Source organism: Anolis sagrei, chromosome 5 (assembly GCF_037176765.1).
Source record: "Anolis sagrei isolate rAnoSag1 chromosome 5, rAnoSag1.mat, whole genome shotgun sequence".
Taxonomy (NCBI): domain Eukaryota; kingdom Metazoa; phylum Chordata; class Lepidosauria; order Squamata; family Dactyloidae; genus Anolis; species Anolis sagrei.
This window is the reverse complement of record NC_090025.1, coordinates 161,852,013-161,872,845: the sequence shown is the minus strand read 5'-3', so window position 1 is coordinate 161,872,845 and position 20,833 is coordinate 161,852,013.

Sequence of the window (20,833 nt, the reverse complement as noted above, 5' to 3'; positions counted from 1 at the left end):
TAGATAAAGACATTTCCTGGTTCCAGCATAGACAAATTAGAGAATATTTTATTAAAGACAAGATAGACATTTTGGGACAAAATTATGAAGCCAGAAAATAAAATTATAACTAAAATATATAAAAATTATTGGAATAGGTCTACAAAAACAGAGTTAATAAAAGAATGTATGACAAAATGGGCCACAAATATTGCTCACACTATTCAGTTAGAAGAATGAGAAAAGATGTGGAACCAAAAAAATAAAGTGGATTTATGCCTATGATTTAAAGGAAAACTGGTTAAAAATGATGTACAGATCGTTAATCAGACACAAACACAGCCCAAATAGCTAGATTTTATCCAAAATTAAATGACAAATTTTGGAAATGTGAGGATTATGTAGGGTCTTTCTACCACATATGGTGGCCCTGCAAAATAGCAAGAAATTACTGGAAATAATTTCAGGAGATCCAGAAGATACTAAAAATAAGTCTACAATTCAAACCAGAATACTTCCTACTTGGTCTTATGGAGTCTGGAATGGAAGAAAAGAAAGAAAAACTCTTCAACTGTTTACTGACCGCAGCCAGAATGAATTACACCCGCCTCTGGAGGTTGAAAGAGATACCAGCAAAAAAACAATAGATTTGAAACTTTTGGACATAATGAATATGGACTTGCTAACACAGATGGTGAACACCAACCAAGCGAAAAAGAGGAAAAAAACAGATTGGACACCCATTAAGGATTACATGAACAAAGAAAACATTACATTGATAGTGGACATTTAAGAAGACATATAAGCAGTTAATGTCATGCCATGAGAGAACAGGAAAGTAGAAAGCTGATTCTAAACAGATCATATGTAAATAACAGAAGTCAATAACCACAGTTAAGACTGGAAGTCAAACTCTTCAATCCCTATTTTTTCTTCTTTTTTCCCCTTCCCTCCTTGCTTCCCTTCTTTTTTTCCTCCCCCTCTATTTTCCTATCCTCTCTTCCCTTCCCCCTTTTCTCCCCCCCCCCAATAACCTGCCTTTCCTATTTTATCTTTTATCATATTTATGTTGATACTATCTATATATATAAAATGCTCTGTGCATAATGAGTACCTTAAAAACAAAAGAACCAATGAATGAAATCACACCAAATTTGGCAACAAAACATCTCACTACACAAGGAGTGACCATCATTCAAAAAATTATGATTTTGTCATTTGGGAGTTGTAGTTGCTGGGATTTATAGTTCACTTATAATCAAAGAGTATTCTGAACTCCCCCAACGATGGAATTGAACCAAACTTGCCACACAGGCCTCCCATGACCAAGAGAAAATACTAGCAGCATTTAGGGGGCATTGACCTTGAGTTTGGGAGTTGTAGTTCACCTACATCCAGAGAGCACTGTGGAATCAAGCAATGATGGATCTGGACCAAACTTGACACGAATATTCCATATGCCCAAATATGAACACAGATGGAGTTTGGGAGAAATAGACCTTGGCATTTGGGAGTTGTAGTTACTGGGATTTATCGTTCATCTACAATCAAAGACTATTCTGAATGAACTCCACGAATGACAGAACTGGGACAAACTTCCCACACAGAACCCCCATGGCCAACAGAAAATACTTAAGGCTATCCAGTTCAACTCCCTTCACCAGGGCAAGAAAACATAATCAAAGCCCTCCTGATAGAGAGCCATCCAGCCATATAGATAGATATATATGATTCACACACACAGATAAAGTATTATAGATTTGAAAGGGACTCCTAAAGATGGACAATTATATGTTGCATATTCCAGAGTAGGCAAACCAGACAATCTCTACGTCAACACTGTCAAAGAAACATCAAGAAATACTGATTACCCACAAGCATAAAGACATTACATATATTAGAAACAAGCACTTTCTAATTACTTTATTTTCCATATCACCAGACTGGGCCACAGCAGGGGACGTGGCAGGGGACGGCTCGTTCATTAATAAAAAGTATTTTAAAAAACACAGACCTAATTTATTAGGCTTCTTGAACCTCTAAGGATAATGTTGACATTAAAGTTCAAACTGCAAATTGACCCTTGGGAGAGGGGCTTCATTCAAAAAAACAGGCTAAAATGATGTTTGTTTATGTGGATGACCCAACTACCAACAGTGCCTCTCCACTGGACTCAAAGTAACACTTATTTCACGTATCATCTCTTGGCACAGGGCTTCAATCGTTTCACCTTCATTTACTGAAAAAGAGGGATAACAAGTATATATTCTTTCGGGAGGAAAACCAAATTTATAAGTGACCTTTCACATTTCTATAAATAATATGGGAGAAATAATAGGTCCTTATGAGAAGCCAAAGACAGTCTGTAGTATAGTGACTTGAATTTTGGAGTAGGACATTGCGAAACCAGGGTTTTAATCCCTACTTTGCTATGGGAGCCCACCGAGTGACTTTGGGCAAGTCACACTGTCAGTTTCAAATGAAGACAATGGCAAATCCCCTCTGAACATACTCCACCAAGAAGCCCTGTGATGGGTTTATCTTAAGGTTGTCCTAAGTCAGAAATGACTTGAGGGCACACAATACCTATGAGGGCCTAAAACACTATCATGGCATGAAACAACTTTGTAGGACCAGCCTGCCAAATACAGAATGATTCCTAAGAAGTAGATTACCACACAATTTCATCCAGAAGTCTATAAGGGCCAGTGGGATTGAAAACCACAAAGAAGTTCAGGGGATTCAACAGAGTTCTGTTTCTTTCCAGTCAAAGGTCTCACAGTAAGTAATACACCCTCAAAACTGGAAAGGAATGTGGAATATGCGAATATTAAAAAAAAGTCAATAAGAATAAAAGAGAATTATTAGAAAGTGGTGTGGAGATGGTATCTCACGCCAATCAGATTAAATCAAATAGGTAAGAAACATTCTAAGCAGTGCTGGAGGGGCTGTCAAGAAACTGGTACACATGTGTTGATTATGTAAATATCTTTAACATTTTTGAGAAAAAGTATTTCAAGAAATAAGAAGAATCACCCAAACAGAGATAACAGGAACACCGGAGATAGCACTGCTGTCATTTATTGATAATGTTAAAATACCAAAAGAACTAAAAGAATTGCTTGCCAATCTGATAACAGTAGCAAGATTGTTAATAGCTAAAAAAAATTGAAAGAAGGAGGGGAGTGCCAGTTGGAAGAGTAGTATAGGGAGATCTGGGACATTGCAATAAACGATAAACTGACAGGAAACATAAAGGTTAAAGGTTAAAAGAGGATTATTAAAAAAAGATGATTTTGGGAAGATTTGGAGGAAATTGATAGAATATGTATATATATAGAAGGTGAGGGGAATAAACCTGTAATAGAAACCACTGATTTTTGGAAATAAGTATTGTAATTGGCTGGTCTGGGGTGAAGGGTCAGCATTGGGTGATTGGACAACATGTAATGAAGTGGGAGGATGAAATATTATAGGCATTAAGACATATATATTCTGTACAGTTTGTTAAGGGGGAGTGATTAGTATAAGAATGTTTAAACACTGAATATGTTAAAACTACAATAAATAAAAGTTTTTTAAAAAAAGCTCTCAGAGGACAACTAAGACATTTTCTGTCCCAAACTCAAGAGAGTCACACACTCTCTGCCTCAGAGGAAAGCAATGCCAAACCTGGGTTGTTGTAGGTTTTTCAGGCTGTATGGCCATGTTCTAGAAGCATTCTCTCCTGACTTTTTGCCTACATCTATGGCAGGCATCCTCAGAGATCCGTCCATCCTTCAATCTGCCTATCTCTCTCTCTCTCTCTCTCTCTCTCTCTCTCTCTTTCTCTCTCTCTCTCTCTATAGATGCAGACGAAACGTCAGGAGAGAATGCTTCTAGAACATGGCCATACAGCCCAAAAAACTTACAACAACCCAGTGATTCCGGCCATGAAAGCCTTTGACAATACAATGGCAAACCTATTTTGAACAAATCTTGCTGTGATAGTGTCAGTTTAAGGTAATCATAGTTTGGAAATAACTTGAAAGAACAGAACAACAAAACCAATATAAGAGGTCATAAAAAGTTTTTATTGTGGTACAATCACCAAAGCTATAAATAGAAAACAAAATATTATAAAAGGATGTACAAAAAATATGCTTTAGTCTGACAAGAGCCTCCTAATTTAGAGGCCCTGGCAAATAGCTGATAAATTATGTGTCACTTGTTGAAACATGAGTTATAACTATTACCAAAGTGATTGTGGAGGAAAAAGGTTGAAGAACCAAATGAGGATGAATGGTTACAAGTTTTCAGTTAGACTTAAGCAACAGGATATACATTACTTTGTGATATTCCTGAAATTACGATATTATCATTTGTAAATCATCAATGTTAAATTAAAGACAAAGGGGTTGAATTGTAGCTAAAGATTGTTAAGACTAGGAAGAAGTGTATAAGTACATAGGGTTAGATTGAGCTTGTAGCTTCTCTTTTATCAGAAATACCAGTGCTTGAATGAGTTCACCATGACCCAAAGTGGTTAATTATTAACAATTAAAATAATATTAACTGCACACAAATAGACAACTTCTTTTAAATTGATTTCTTGCCCATCTTGCGTTTATCCCATGCCACCAATGTGCATAGTATTTTATGTATAATACTTCCCCAAAACCACATTTGATCTCACAATGAGGAAGTTAGCTAGAATGTAGTATGAATATATTTATTTTATTTACTCTGATTTTCTCCAGACCGGATACCCAAGGCAGCTTATAACAAGGCAAAGACAAAAGAATGCCGAAATCCTGAAAAGATTTTGATAATGACAACATAATAATTATTAATTTATTTACTGCATTTCTATGTTGCCTTTCTCAGCCCGAAAGCAACTCAAGGCAGCTTACACTGGCCCGATTCAATGCCACAATGAACGTAAACAAAATAAAACAAAAATTTAAAAAATTACCACACCTTATAAAAACCTTGTAAAAAGCATTAAAAGCATAAAACACCAGTAACTTCCTATTAGCTCATTTTCCAAAGACATTGTCAAGCTGTTCCATGTTAATCTTACACTGAATTTTCAAAAGCTTGTTCAAAAAGCCAGGTTTCTAATTTTTTTCTGAATGTCAGTAGGGAGGGGGCTGATTTAATATCCCTAGGGTGGGAGTTTCATAGACGAGGAACTACCACTGAGAAGGACGTCTCTTGTCCCCACCAGGCGCACCTGCGATGAAGGCAGGATTGAGAGCAGGGTCTCCCCAGATAATCATAAATTTTTAGCTGGTACATAGGGAGAGATACGTTCAGACAGGTAGGCTGGGCTGGAACTGTTTAGGGATTTTTAAGCTAAAGCCAGCACTTTGAATTGTGTTCGGTAGCAAAATGGCAGAGGAGTTGTATACTCCCTGAGCACTGCTCCTGTTATCAACCTGGTTGCAGTCCGCTGGACCATTTTAAACTTCCAAACAGTCTTCAAAGGCAACCCCACGTAGAGCACGTTGCAGTAGTCTATATGGCATGTAACCAGAGTGTGGACTACCTTGGCTAACTCAGACTTCCCAAGGTATGGGCGCAGCTGGCGCACAAGCTTTAACTGTGCAAATGCTCCCTTGATCACCGCCAAGACCTGGGTTCCAAGATCAATGATGAATTCAGGATCACATCTAAGCTGCAAACCTGCGTCTTCAGTGGGAGTGTAACCCCATCCAACACAGGCTGTAACCTTATGACCTGTTCGGCCTTTCAACTGATAAGGTGTACCTCTATCTTGTCTTGATTCAATTTCAATTTGTTTACCCTCACCCAGACTGTCACAGCGGCCAAGCACCGGTTCAGGACCTGAATAGCCTCCTTAGTAGCAAGTGGGAAGGAGTGACAGAGTTGGATGTAATTTATTTATTTAGAAGTTTTCTATACCGGCCTTCTCACCTCAACAAGGGACTCAGGTCGGTTTACAGCATATATAAAAATACAATCATATATAAGAACAACAAAGTGCAAAGTCATTACATATTAAAATAGTACAATACAGTACAATAGAACATCATCATCGTAATCTGCGTAGTGGTGACACCGCATCCTGAAACTCCAGATGATCTCCCCCAGCGGCTTCATGTAGATGTTAAACAACATGGGGGATAGTATTGATCCCTGTGCGACCCCACAAATCAGTGGTTGTGGGGTTGAGCAGGTGTCCCCCAACAACATCTTCTGGAAACGACCCTCTAGGAAGGACTGGAGCCACTTTAGGACAGTACCTCCAAGGCCCATTCCCGTGAGGCGTCCAGTGAGGCGTCCCTGGTCGATGGTATCAAAGGCCACTGAGAGATCCAGCAGAACCAACAGGGACACACTCCTCCTGTCTAGCTCCCGGCGCAGATCATCCACTAAGGTGACCAAGGCTGTTTTGGTTCCATGTCCCGGCCTAAAGCCAGATTGTGCTGGAACTAGATAATCCATGTCTTTCAAGAATATCTGAAGTTGTGAGGCCACCACACGTTCCAGGATTTTGCCCAGAAAGAGGAGATTGGAAACAGCCCGATAGTTGACGAATTGATTGGGGTCCAGTGATAGTTTTCTTTTTCAACTGCGGTATTATTATTATTTTTATTGTTAACAGTAAAATATTAGTAAACAACAAACAAGGTCACTCTGCTGGCTATTGTATTGGATCACATGTTGGACATTTCCCAAGTGTCTAGGGCTGTGTGAGGTATCGGCAAATAATGCATGCAGATCCCAGTAGGGTGGTCTTTTGTAGCTGACGGATGGTAATTTTGTCAGCACTGATTGTGTTTAAGTGCAGGCCAAGGTCTTTAGGTACTGCAACCACTGTGCCAATCACCACTGGGACCACCTTGACTGGCTTGTGCCAGAGTCTTTGCCGTTCGATCTTTAAATCCTCCTATCGTGTCAGCTTTTATTATTATTATGTTTATTTATACCCCACTTTTTCTCAAGACTCAAAGCAGCATAGGAATGTTTTTCCCAAGACACGAGAATGGTGAAATGCTAAAGGGAGGAGGGATACACAGACTTTTGTTACCATATCTAACTTTTTATTATTCTATTAGCCCAACGAAAGCATGGAAAATGAATCAGTCGGACAACGGACTACATAATCTCATTGTTTCCCCACTTTCTTGTATAACATTGCTTCCTTCCTCCCACCTGTCCAGCCTGTTTTAGAGCCTCGATGGCTGCTCTGGCAGCTGCTGGGTTCAGCTGGCAGCCTCTCGGTCCTAATAACTAAACCCTCTGAAGGGCTGGATTGGCCGGGCAGCTTTCTCTCCAGGTGACGTTCCCTTTACGGCAGCTGCTGGGGCTTTCGCCTCACTCTCAGTTTCTGTGTAGCTGCTGGACTTATTTTTCTGGTCTTCCTGTTCAACAGGTTCAGACAGCTGAGATTCCACTCCACTCCAGAGCCTTTCGTTTTTACTTTTAAGCAGTGTCTTTTATATACATTTCTTCCCAGCTCAGTTTCCAATTGACATGTTCTTCTCACTAAGCTGATTTTTTCCCTCCCTACATTTTAGTGGGATGCGTCTACACCAGGCATGGGCAAACTTTGGCCCTCCAGGTGTTTTGGACTTTAACTCCCACAATTCCTAACAGCCGGTAGGTTGTTAGGAATTGTGGGAGTTGAAGTCCAAAACATCTGGAGGGCCAAAAGTTGCCCATACTTGGTCTACACTGTAGAATACATGCAGTTTGACACCAGTTTAACTGCCACGGCTCAATACTATAGAGTCATAGGTGTTGGGAGTTTGGTGAGACATCAGCAATAATTGGAAGAGAAGTCTAGAGACTTTGTAAAACTACAACTTTCAGGATTCCATAGTATTTAACAATGGCAGTTATATTGGTGCCAAACTGCATTAATTCCACAGTGTAGATGTTCCTACAGAGTCAGCAACGTGCCTTTCACCAAATATTAACTGTTATCCGGGCACATTTTGTACAAAGCTCATAACCATGTTTTTGAGCTCGTCTGGTGATACATGGCTAGCACAATTAGCATTTTTTATTATATTCATTTCCTCAAAGAAATTGGAATTGCCCTTCATCCCTATAGATGCCAGGCTGGTTTAAAAATAGAATAATAATAAAACTTAAACCACATCGTCACCATAAGACAAACAAACACAGTTGATATAATAAAAATAAAGAAAACCCTTCTAGTACATGGACAAGCAAAAGCGTTAGTACCAGTTGTGCCTATGGTGGTATCAGTTACATCTTCATTTAAAGGTTTCCCTAAAGTGATGTGCTACAACCCAGGATCCATCTACATTGTTGAATTAATGCAGTTTGATGCCACCTTTAACTTGTTGTTCAATGCTGCAGAATCAAAGCTGTTGCTGTTTACAAGGTATTTCCCCTTCTCAGTAGTTTGGTGCCTGGCCAAACTACAGTTCCCATTATTGCACAGTGGGTTGCACCGTTATGCCGGCAAGACAGGTCATAGGTTCGAATCCGGGGAGAGTATGGATGAGCTCCCTCTGTCAGCTCCAGCTGCCCATGCAGGGACATGAGAGAAGCCTCCCATAAGGATGGTAAAACATCAAAACATCTGGGCATCCCCTGGGCAACGTCCTTGCTGACGGCCAATTCTCTCACACCAGGAGTGATTTGTAGTTTCTCAAGTCACTCCTGACACACAAAAATTCCATAGTATTGGGCCATGGCAGTGTCAAGTTGCATTAATTCTACAATGTGGATGCATCCTTGGAAACACAGCAAGTGCCTAGTTGAAATGTCTAGGAGCCAAATGCAAACAGGAACATTCTAGTATAGTATTCACAACCATTTTACCACCTGTAAAGCAAAGGCAAGCTGGCTTATTTTAAAATGTGTGCTAAAGTGCAGCAATAAAGCCAAACTCCGACTAGTTTTAAAGGTTGCTTTGGCTCCTCCTTGACTTGTCTTGTTGCTATGGAAACAAGGTGTTTGTTCTGTCTATCCCTCCATGCATTTGTATAGCATTTTCCTACTTCCTGGTTCTAGACAGCAAATATCATGTTTATTCTATTCTCCCAGTCTTAAAAATGAATCCACACTGATATTTATATTATAGGCCTTAGTTTCGATTTTTTTTTTTACATCTTCCTATTCCTTCTGAAGAAATAATCATATATGAAGAAAAACTGCGGAAAATCGCTTCCATAAAGTTTGTTTTTTGCACTAAAATAATGATGAACAAATATCTTTTTTCAGATACACACTAGCCAGCCTATCACTATGTTGTATACAAACACAACTTTGGGAAAATTACGATACGGTTTCCCTATAAAAATAGCATATATAGTGTGTACATCAACAATTAGATACATAAAGATGTTTTTTAAAAAAACTCTTGAATACTTCAAGGAAGTAAGTTTTTCAAATATTTATTTATTTATGGTATTTTTACGCCATCACTTCTCTACCCCCGAAGGGGGACTCAGGACGGCACCAGCGCTCTTTGGCAGAGAAGACAAAATAGATTGAAAAAGTATGCTGTGAGCAGCAGTGCTGCAGAATTCAAAGAGGCATTAATGGAGGGAGAAATGTGTCAAGAGGAAGGGACATCAAGCCAACCCTCACCGGGACCACCTTCTGTCTGGAAACCGATGTCCTCACTGTGGGATAACATGCAGATCAAGAATAGGGCTCCACAGCCACCTACGGACCGACCGCCAAGACACCACATCTAGAAGACAATGATCCTTGAGCTACAAGGGATCATCTAAGAGAAGAAGATTGGTTGATCCTTTCCGGTGGATGTCAGGTGGTTCAATACTGGGTAAACAGTGTAATTTCTCCAGTAGTGTAAGGCGCAGACACCCTTTGATAATGCAGCATGTCTCATTAAGAGCCACATCCAGTGTTTTAGCGTGGTGAGATGTGTTCCACACTGGGCATGTGTACTCAACAGCCTCAGGCATGTAGCCGGGGGGGGGGGGGGGGGGCGCTCAGGTGGCTTCAGCCTCCCCCCCCCGAAATTCTCATGGTGGTTCGCGAAAAGGCCTTACTGGTGCATTATTTAAACTGTTATGTTTATTCATATCATGATCTGATCACTATACTCAATATATCCCATATGCATGCGGGTATTGGGGTAATGATACAAAAGGTTTGCTAGGCTAGACCCTCTTTCACTCAGACTCAGCCCCCCCCCCCGAAACTCATCTCCCCAACCCCCCCCCCCTGAAAAAAATTCACACACCCCCCCCCCCCCCAACGAAATCCTGGCTACAGGCCTGAGCAGCAGAGTACCATAGCACAAGGACAGAGGTCTTCACTGTTTCTGGTTGTGATCCCCAGATTGTGCCAGTCAGTTTGCGTATGATATTGTTTCAGAAAAACATCTATTTCTGTTTTATTTACTATTCTAAAGCCTTTGACTGTGTGGATCATAATAAATTGTGACAAGTTCTTGGTAGTATGGGCATACCAAATCGCCTTGCCTATCTCCTGAGGAATCTGTATAAGGACCAAGTAGCAACAGTAAGAACTGACCATGGAACAACAGACTGCTTCAAGATTGGTAAAGGCATATGGCAGGTTTGTATATTCTCACCCAACCTATTCAACTTGTATGCAGAACACATCATGCAAAGTGCAAGGTTGATGAATGCAAGGCTGGGGTAAAAATTGCTGGAAGAAACATTAACAACCTTAGATATGCAGATGATACTACTTTGATGGCCAAAAGCAAGGAGGAGCCGAGGAGCCTTCTAATCAAGGTGAAAAAGAAAGTGCGAAAGCTGTGTTGCAGTTAAACATAAAAAAAACCAAGATCATGGTAACCGGTTTGATTGATAACTGGGAAATAGAGGGAGAAAACGTGGAGGCCGTGACAGACTTTGTACTTTTAGGTGCAAAGATTACTGCAGACGCAGACTGAAGCCAGGAAATCAGGAGACGCTTACTTCTTGGGAGGAGAGCAATGTCCAATCTCGATAAAATAGTGAAGAGTAGAGACATCACACTGGCAACGAAGACCCGCATAGTTAAAGCAATGGTATTCCCCATAGTCACCTATGGATGTGAGAGCTGGACCATATGGAAGCTTTTGAACTGTAGTGTTGGAGGAAAGTTCTGAGAGTGCCTTGGACCGCGAGAAGATCCAACCAGTCCATACTTCAGGAAATAAAGCCTGACTGCTCACTGGAGGGAAGGATGTCACTATGTTTGGTTTACTGCTTTTTTTCTTAATGTTTTGTGTATATTACTTATTGTTTATGTTGTTTATTTTATTGCAACTTGTATTTTATTTTATTGTAATGTGTTGTTTGGGCTTGGCCTCATGTAAGCCACCCCGAGTCCCCGTTGGGGGAGATGGTGGCAGGATATAAATAAAGTTCATTATTATTTATTTATTTATTTATTTATTAGTAAAGACAAAGATGAAGTATTTTGGCCACATCAAGACAAGAAAGCTTAGAGAAGAGAATTATGCTGGGGAAAATGGAAGGAAAAAGGAAGAGGGGCCGACCAAGGGCAAGATGGATGGATGGCATCCTTGAAGTGACTGGATTGACCTTGAAGGAGATGGGGGTGGTGACAGCCGACAGGGAGCTCTGGCGTGGGCTGGTCCATGAGGTCATGAAGAGTCAGAAGCGACTGAACGAATGAACAACAACAACAACATTGTTTCTAGCACCCACTTTTTGCTTGAAAGTCGGGCAGTGCTTTTCGTAGGTCAGAGAAGGGCTGACCTACAACTATTAAGCAGCTATTAAGCATCTCCCTTTGGGAATGGGATGGGAAGCTTCAGGGGTGGCCTTCATCACCCAACTGGCCGAGAGTGGGATCGCCTTCAGCCTGATGGGCCGCCCTCGGGAATGGCAAACTGCATTTCTCTTTTTATGGTATGCCTTTCAGAAAAGGAAAGGCTGGGTGAATTCCCCCCAAATCTATAGAAGCAAGGGCAGGCGGCTCTTTATGACCAAATGGCTGTAGTATAGACTATATATGATCTGTAGGAAGAGGGCAGGCAATCACCGCCTTGAAGGGAGCTTTCCTGATTCACTCCCTGTCTGAAGCCTCGCCCCAGCCTTCGGTGATTACATAAAAATCAAAGGTAGTCCATTCCTTAAAGGGACAGGGACAAATAATGGAGTCCAAAGGCTCAACGCTGCTATGGAATCGTCTCTTCCCCCACCCGCACCCCCAGATTCTCCTCCCGTTTTAAACTAAAGCTTGGTTCCTAACAATTCTCTTGGATGTTTGCACTGTTGAATCTTTTTAAATGCCATTAGAAGGGACTAAAATAAGGAGAACACACCACAACAGACCTGAAAGTGAAAATGCTTCGGAGACAAAAATACAAAATGGATATAGGGCCAGCCTCTCTCAGTCTCTGTGTCTCTCTTTCTCATTGAGCTGAGCGAAAGGGACCTCCTGCTGTTGGGTTTCTTTCTAATGCTGTTCCTTGGGCAAAACAAAAAGAGAAGTGATTCACCATTGATGAATAAAACCGAGATGGCGTGGAAGGCAGGCAGGCAGGCAGGCAGCTCTCTGAGAAGTTAACCTCATCTGTTCTGGAAGCCTGTGTCTTCAGTCCTAGAGCACCTGGAAGATGGCTTTTGCCTCTGGCCCCGTCATCATTATTACTATTATTCCTCAAGGGAAGGGTCAGATATCTGCATTTGGCACAAGCACGATAGTCTCTTACCACTTTACAAGCTGCATGGCTGAAAACAGAGCAGTGAGTCAGATTTTAAAACTTGGCACAGGTGAGTCTTGGCCAGGTGTCTTGAGAAATCCATCATGGTTATATCTTCTGCATTTTGCACCCTCACCTTGGATTAAATAGACTAAAATAGTGGTTCTCAACCTGCCTGATTTTGTTTGTTTGTTTTTCATGTCAGGAGCAACTTGAGAAACTGCAAGATCGAGAACAAGCCACGAGAGTCAAGACAAAGATCCACCCAGAGGAAAAGTGTTCTTGCCATACATGAAGGAACCACTGACCACATAGGGAAGCTGATGAGGAAACACAACATACAAACTATCTACAGACCCACCAAGAAAATCCAATAAATGCTTCGTTCAGCAAAGGACAAGAGGGATCCTCTCGCTTCTGCAGGAGTCTACCGTGTACCATGCAGCTGTGGACAAGTCTACATAGGGACCACCAAACGCAGCATTGCCCAGACATGAATCAAGGAACATGAAAGGCACTGCAGACTACTTCAACCAGAGAAGTCAGCCATAGCAGAGCACCTGATGAACCAACCTGGACACAACATATTATTTGAGAACACAGAAATGTTGGATCACTCCAACAATCACCATGTCAGACTACACAGAGAAGCCATTGAAATCCACAAACATGTGGACAATTTCAACAGAAAGGAGGAAACCATGAAAATGAACAAAATCTGGCTACCAATAGTAAAAAAACTCTAAAATTAGAACAGCACAACAGAGAGGAAACAAACAAGGACATCTAATCACCTCTCAACAAAAGATTGCTCCAGGCACTGCCAGGCAATCAAATGCTAGTCAAGGTGGTCAGCTGAAACATTCACACCTAGCTCCAGCAGACAAAAGTCCTTTGTCCCACCCTGGTCATTCCACAGATATATAAACCCCTTTTCCTAGTTCCAACAGACCTCACTACCTCTGAGGATGCTTGCCATAGATGCAGGCGAAATGTCAGGAGAAATGCCTCTAGAACATGGCCATATTTGATTGTTGATATTGCTGTTTTTAAATTGTTTTAAATTGTTTTTAAATTGTGTTAGATTTTGGTCATTCTTGTAAGCCACTCCAAGCCCCAGGGGAGTGGGGGCATATAAGTTCGAATAATAAATAAAAAATAAATATAGCCCGAAAAAACCTACAACAACCCAAACTGCAAGTCGCTTCTGGTGTGAGATAATTAGCTGTCTGCAAGGACATTGCCCAGGGGACACCCAAATGTTTTGATGTTTTACCATCCTTGTGGGAGGCTTCTCTCATGTCCCTGTATGGGGAGCTGGAGCTAACAAAGGGAGCTCATCCATGCTGTCCCTGAATTCGAACCTCCAACCTGTTGGTCTTCAGGCCTGCCAGCACAAAGGTTTAACCCATTGTGCCACCCCTTAATAGAGTTCCTCATGTTGTGGTGACCCCCAACCATAAAATTATTTTTGTTGCCACTTCATAAATGTAATTTTGCTACTGTTATGAATTGAAATGTAAAGATCCAACAAATACCCAATGCGCCCACATTTGAATACTGGTGGGGTTGTGAAGGGATTGATTTTGTCATTTGGGAGTTGTAGTTGCTGGGATTTATAGTTAACCTACAACCAAAGGGCATTCTGAACACCACAACGATGGAATTGAACCAAACTTGGCACACAGAACTCCCATGACCAAGAGAAAATACTGGAAGGGTTTGGTGGGCATTGACCTTGGAGTTTTGGAGTTGTAGTTCACCTACATCCAGAGAGCACTATGGACTCAATGATGGAGCGGGACCAAACTTGGCACCGATGCTCAATATGCCCAAATGTGAACACAGGTAAACTTTGAGTAAAATAGACATTGAGGTTTGGGAGTTGTAGTTGCTGGGATGTATAGTTCACCTACAATCAAAGAGCACTCTGAACCCCACCAATGATAGAATTGGGCCAAACTTCCCACACAGAACCCCCATGACCAACATAAAATACTGTGTTTAGTGATGGACTTTGGTGACCCCTCTGACAACCTCTCATGACCCCCCCCAAGGGGTCCCGACCCCCAGGTTGAGAAACACTGGTCTAAAAGGCAACTCTGAGTCAATAGGTCCTGAACGTTGAGGGATGTCAACCAGCTGGGTAGATAGCAAAGGAGGTGCCTCCTAAGCTAGAAAGAGAAGGGACCAACCCAGAATCCTTGAAAAAAAAGCATTTAGCCAGGTGTTGTTGTGAGTTTTAGACCATATGGGGACAACATCCTCTGTGCTGTAGACCAAACACAGCAATCTTCGAGTCTGAAAGCAGACTCCCAAGAAAAAAACAGTCTTGAATTTTGACTTAATAGGTGATTAAGAAACGGATAAGCCTATGTTTGTAAAAGCAGGGATGGCTCAATTCTCACAATGCTGAAATGTTGCTAACACTCGGATATCTGGAATAGTAAGCAATATTTCTTTAGTACTTTGAATATCTGATACACTGATAGATGCCACAAATCAAACTAAAAACAGTATAATTGTATGTATTTATCATGTCAGAAGTGAATTGACAATACAGTTATAATGTATAGAAAAACCACAAAATTAAAGAACAACACTCAAAAACAAGGGAATTCCAGACAAGAAACAATCAGGGCCAACTAATCACCTCCCAACAAAGGATTCCCGCAGGCAGTAAGAAGCCAAACCTTGAAAACTGCTAGGCCATAAAATGCTAACCAAGGTGGCCAATTGCTACATTCAAACCTACCACAAACAGACAAGAGTTCTTTCTCCCACCCTGGACATTCCGCAGATATATAAACCCCATTTTCCTAGTTCCCAACAGACCTCACAACCTCTGAGGATGCCTGCCATAGATGCAGGTGAAATGTCAGGAGGGAATGCTTCTGGAACATGGCCATACAGCCTGGAAACTCACAACAACCCAGTGAAGGCTATGAAAGTCTTCATTAAAATGAATTGTAAGAGGAAAGTCAGTATTGATCTGCCTATACGACAATATCGTCCCCTTTAGTACAAAAAAGTTGAATTCTAAGGAATTCTAGCTAGATATAGATTAACAAATACAAAGCACAGAATTTTCTACATATAAACTAGAGCATGGAAGACTTCACCCTCTCACTGAATCCTAACACATTGTCACTTGTATACATTTAATATGTTTTGATTAGTTTTAAGCTTTTTAACTGTTAATGTTTAAATTAATTTAATGGTTAATTTTAATTGTTTAATTCTATTGTAATGTTTATATATTTTTTAATTTTAAATTGTATTGAAATGCTTTTAATGTAAGCCTCTCTGAGTCTCCTTTGTGGAGAGAAAAAGTGGGGTATAAATAAACATCATCATCAAATCTAAGTCTTCTGGAATCCAAAGAAATAAAAAAATCCAAAACACTTCTGGCCCGAAGCATTTTGGGTAAGGGAGACTCAACCCGCATACAGATGTAGCTGTATAGTATAATGTTATTTACTTACTTCCCTCTTGGATTTATACCCCATCTTTCTCTTGCAAATAGAACTCAGCTTGGGATATTTATCATATAGCCAGCCCTCCAAATGTTTTTAAATAGCAGTTCCCAGCATTATTAACTTTGGCTCTGCTGATAAGACATGCAATCCCATCTGGAGGACTACACAATTCCCATTTCCCTCCATACTGAAGAAAAAGTAAGATTAACACAAGATCAAATATTAAAACAGATTTAATTCATATTTATATGTTATTGGTTTAGTTATATGTATTGCTTTTATATGTCTGTTCCATGTTGTACACTGTTCTCAGTCCTCCCAAGGGTGAGAAGAGTGGTATAGAAATGCAATTAATTAATTAATTAATTAATTAAAGCCCAATTTAAACACCATTGTATAAACTATATAATGGACCACACTCCCAAATGAGGTAAGATCTGCTCCCTCCTTCCTGGCTTTAAAAAAAAATTAAAATCATGTTTCTGGGACCAGGCCTTTGGACAGTAGATGTATGTAGCATTTTAGAAGGACATTGACTGGAACGGCGATTTGATTGACGAGACTGTTTTACTGTTTTAATGCTTGTTGATGTATTGTTTTAATTGTGATTTATGTTTAACTGTAGTTTTACTATTGTAATTGTTTGTATTGGCATCATATCGGTGCCCAACGTAAGGCGTTGAACCTTGCCATTATTTATGTGTAAACTGCTTTGAGTCCTCCCAGGGGTGAGAAAGGCGGTATATAAATATGTAAATAAATAATAAAAAATAATCATCATTAAGGGAAATAAAGTACTGAATAATTAATTGAAAAAGCCTGACAAATTTCAGAAATGCTTCTTAATAAAAAGATAATAGCTCACTCTCACCTCTTTTGAACGGAGTTCAAGCTCTCTCACACAGTCCCACCTGATGTACTTCTGAAGTACAAACTTCTCAAATTCCAGGTAGGTTCATGTGGTAAAATAAAGTAGACCCAACGCATATAGACAGAAGTCCTATTTCTACTCCAACTATCTATCAATTAATGCTTTGAGCAGTTATCATTCTAACCCTAAGGAGGCCTACAAAGCATGGGAGATGTATTGTTGAAGGCTTTCATGGCTGGAATCACTGGGTTGTTGTAGGTTTTCTGGGCTATATGGCCATGTTCTAGAAGCATTCTCTCCTGATGTTTCGCCTGCATCTATGGCAAGCATCCTCAAGGATGCTTGTCATAGATGCAGGTGAAACATCAGGAGAGAATGTTTCTAGAACATGGCCATATAGCCCGGAAAACCTACAACAACCCAAAGCATGGGAATCTTGTTTTTATTATTATTCTCACAATACTGATGCCGCTGTTACAGAATGTAAATTTCCTTTTAAAAAACATAAATTTTATTCCAAAGTCCAGAAATACAGTAGAGTCTTGCTTATCCAACACAAACAGGCCGGCAGAAAGTTGGATAAGCAAAAATGTTGGATAATAAGGAAGGATGAAGGAAGAGCCTATGAAACGTCAAATTACGTTATGATTTTACAAATTAAGCACCAAAATGTTATGTTTTACAACAAACATAACAACACAAAAATCAGTTCAATACATGGTAACGTTATGTAGTAATTACTGTATTTACGAATTTAGCAGCAAAACATTGCAATGTATTGAAATAGCTGTGGATCCGGGCGGGAGGCAGACTGCCTTGGACCATACAGAATGTTGGATGACCAAAGGCTGGATAAGCGAGGACTTCCTGTACAAAATTCCAAACGTTCCGAAACAGATACAAAAAAAGTGTTATAGAAAGCAAGAACAATATCCCCATCATAAAAAATATTATTTTTCATATATAAGACTAGGCAACAGCAACAACAGTAACAACACAGTGCAATAAGTGAAAATGGAATGCATGCAATCATGACTGGAATTGCTCCTTGGCTATGATTTCTGATTAGGTGGTTCTTCCTAACAATTGGATTTAATGTTTTTATACTTTTAATCTTATGTTTTAATGTATCTGTTTATTTTATTAGATGTCTGTTTTATGCTTTTATGGCATCAAATTGTTGCCTATTGTAAGGCTACTCTGAGTCCCTTTTGGGGTAAGATAGGCAGGATTTAAATACAATATAAATAAATAATAATACTTTATTTATAATGTTTATGTATTGTATGTGAATTTGTATCCCGGTATTTAATGTTTGCCATGTATATGCTGTGCTCTGCCCTGAGTCCCCTTCGGGGTGAGAAGGGCAGAATATAAATGCTTTAAATAAATAAATAAATAAATAAATAAATATAACCTGCTCTCTCCCCCCGAAGGGACTCAATACCTAACATAACTATATCCAAAGCAAGCATCTCATATAAACCCACAGTAATAAACACATACTAAACATTATAACAACAAGAACTACTCTACAAGCCTCAGACTCCATGCCTGTTGATTTTTAACTTATTTTCTGGTCCCCTAAAATATTGTTATATATCCACCCTTCTACTTTTAATAACAGTCTTCTAAACCAGAAAACGGCTAGTTGAACTGTTTTGTAGTTGGATGTACAAGTGGATCCCACTTCCAGGGCCAATATAGCAATGTACTGCTGTAAATATGGGATGAGGATCCCAAATGGCCCAGACTGTATCTCATATTGTCAGATCTCTTCTGGTACAGTAACAGTGTTGGAGGCTGTTGTTGTTGTTGTTGTTCATTCGTTTAGTCGTCTCCGACTCTTCGTGACCTCATGGACCAGCCCACGCCAGAGCTCCCTGTCGGCCGTCACCACCCCCAGCTCCTTCAAGGTCAATCCAGTCACTTCAAGGATGCCATCCATCCATCTTGCCCTTGGTCGGCCCCTCTTCCTTTTGTCTTCCTTTTGCCTTCCTTTTGCCTTTTGCCTTTGCTTTTTGTTGTTACATCCATCTTTTCTGCTGCCAGGAACATTTTTCTTTCCAATTCCAATTCCCACTTGAAAATTCTGTGAAGTTTGGAAATGACTATTATCCCAAGTTGTTTGCTGGTTGTGGATTGCATCAGGCCTGAAACAACACTTTCTTTGCTTAGGCAGAACTAGAATTAAGCTCCAAAAGTGATTACAAATATTTGACGCGAAAATACCATTCTAAAAAGGTTTACCTGTCTCTGACAATTTAATATTCAGTAGATAGCCATGTTTGTTAAATAGAAATTACAAGATAATTTGGCTGAGTTGGAACCAAGGTGGTGTTTTTTCCTCCCAGAGGGACCACAAAATATACTATAGTGGAAGCATTGCACACATTTACCTAAAATTAAGCAAGCAAGAAGTATTTTGGCACATTTACTATGGCATAGGTTTTAGAAAACACAGTACAGTCCCCTTATAATTGGGGGAGACATCCCCAATCCTTGTGGGGATCATAGCATGGATCATGGATCATAGCAAACCTTGTTGAAATGAAGGATTTTGGACCCAAGAATAGCATAGAGTCATACTGGAAGACCTAAAATGCCTGGAGATGACATTATTTGTAAGATGTGGATAAATAAAACTGCAGATATTGATCCTACATATCTTACTGTACAGACCACTTTGCCAGATATACAGTTGTACATGAAATGTCATCCTGGCTTGTGGTTGTATGTGTGCCTTTGAGCCACCTCTCCATTTATGGAAGCTTTATTACTATAATAGGGTATAATCAGGAAAAGAGGTGGTTTCTAATTGCCTTTCTCTGAATGTAGCCTGCAGCACCTGAAATGCCTTGGTGGTCTGCCTTACAAGTACTCGCCAGGGCTGGTTCTGCTTAGCTTCTGATATCAAATGAAATTGGTTGCCTTCAGGCTATTTCAGGTCTTCACCTTGGCTTCTTCTAGTTATGTGCTTGCAACTCAAATCTAATTTACGACAACCATATACTAAGATTTTATAGACAGGAGCTTTACTATTTCCTTCTTCTAAGACTGAGAGAGTGTGTCTTGCACAAGGGCACTCAGTGGGTTTCCATAAAGTAAAGGTAAAGGTTTCCCCCTTGATATTAAGACTATCATGTCCAACTCTGGGGATTGGTGCTCATCTCAATTTCTAAGCCGAAGAGCCGGCATTGTCTGTACACACCTCCTAGGTCATGTGGCCAGCATGGAGCGCCATTACCTTCCCACCGAAGCAGTACCTATTGATCTACTCACATTTGTATGTTTTCAAACGGATAGGTTGGCAAAAGCTGGGGCTAACAACGGGAGCTCACCCTGTTAGCGGATTTGAACCACCAACCTTCCAATCAGCAAGTTCTGCAGCTGATCCATAGCAGAGCAAATAATAAAATACTGGAATCCCTGAGTCCTAGGATACAACTACATGATAGAATTAATGCAGGTTGGTACTATTTTAACTGTCATGACTCAATCCTGTGAGATTTGTAGTTTTAGGAGGGCTGTAGCCTTCTCTGCCTCACCGAACTACAACTTCCGGGATTCCATAACTGAGCCATAGCAGTTGAAATTGTGTCAAACTGCATTGATCCAACAGAATAGGGGCACCTCTAGTCCAGTATTAAAAAAACTACCCCAGGCTGCTTTTCATCTTGACTTTCAATTATATTCACACACTAGCCACCCTCTGCCACGCATTGCTGTGGCCCAGTCTGTATATATGTGTTTTGTGTGTGTATATGTGTGTATAGATTTATGTATATGTGTATATGTGTGTTTGCGTATATATATGTGGTTTTGTGCATGCGTTGTAATGTAATTCTTGTTTTTTGGCTT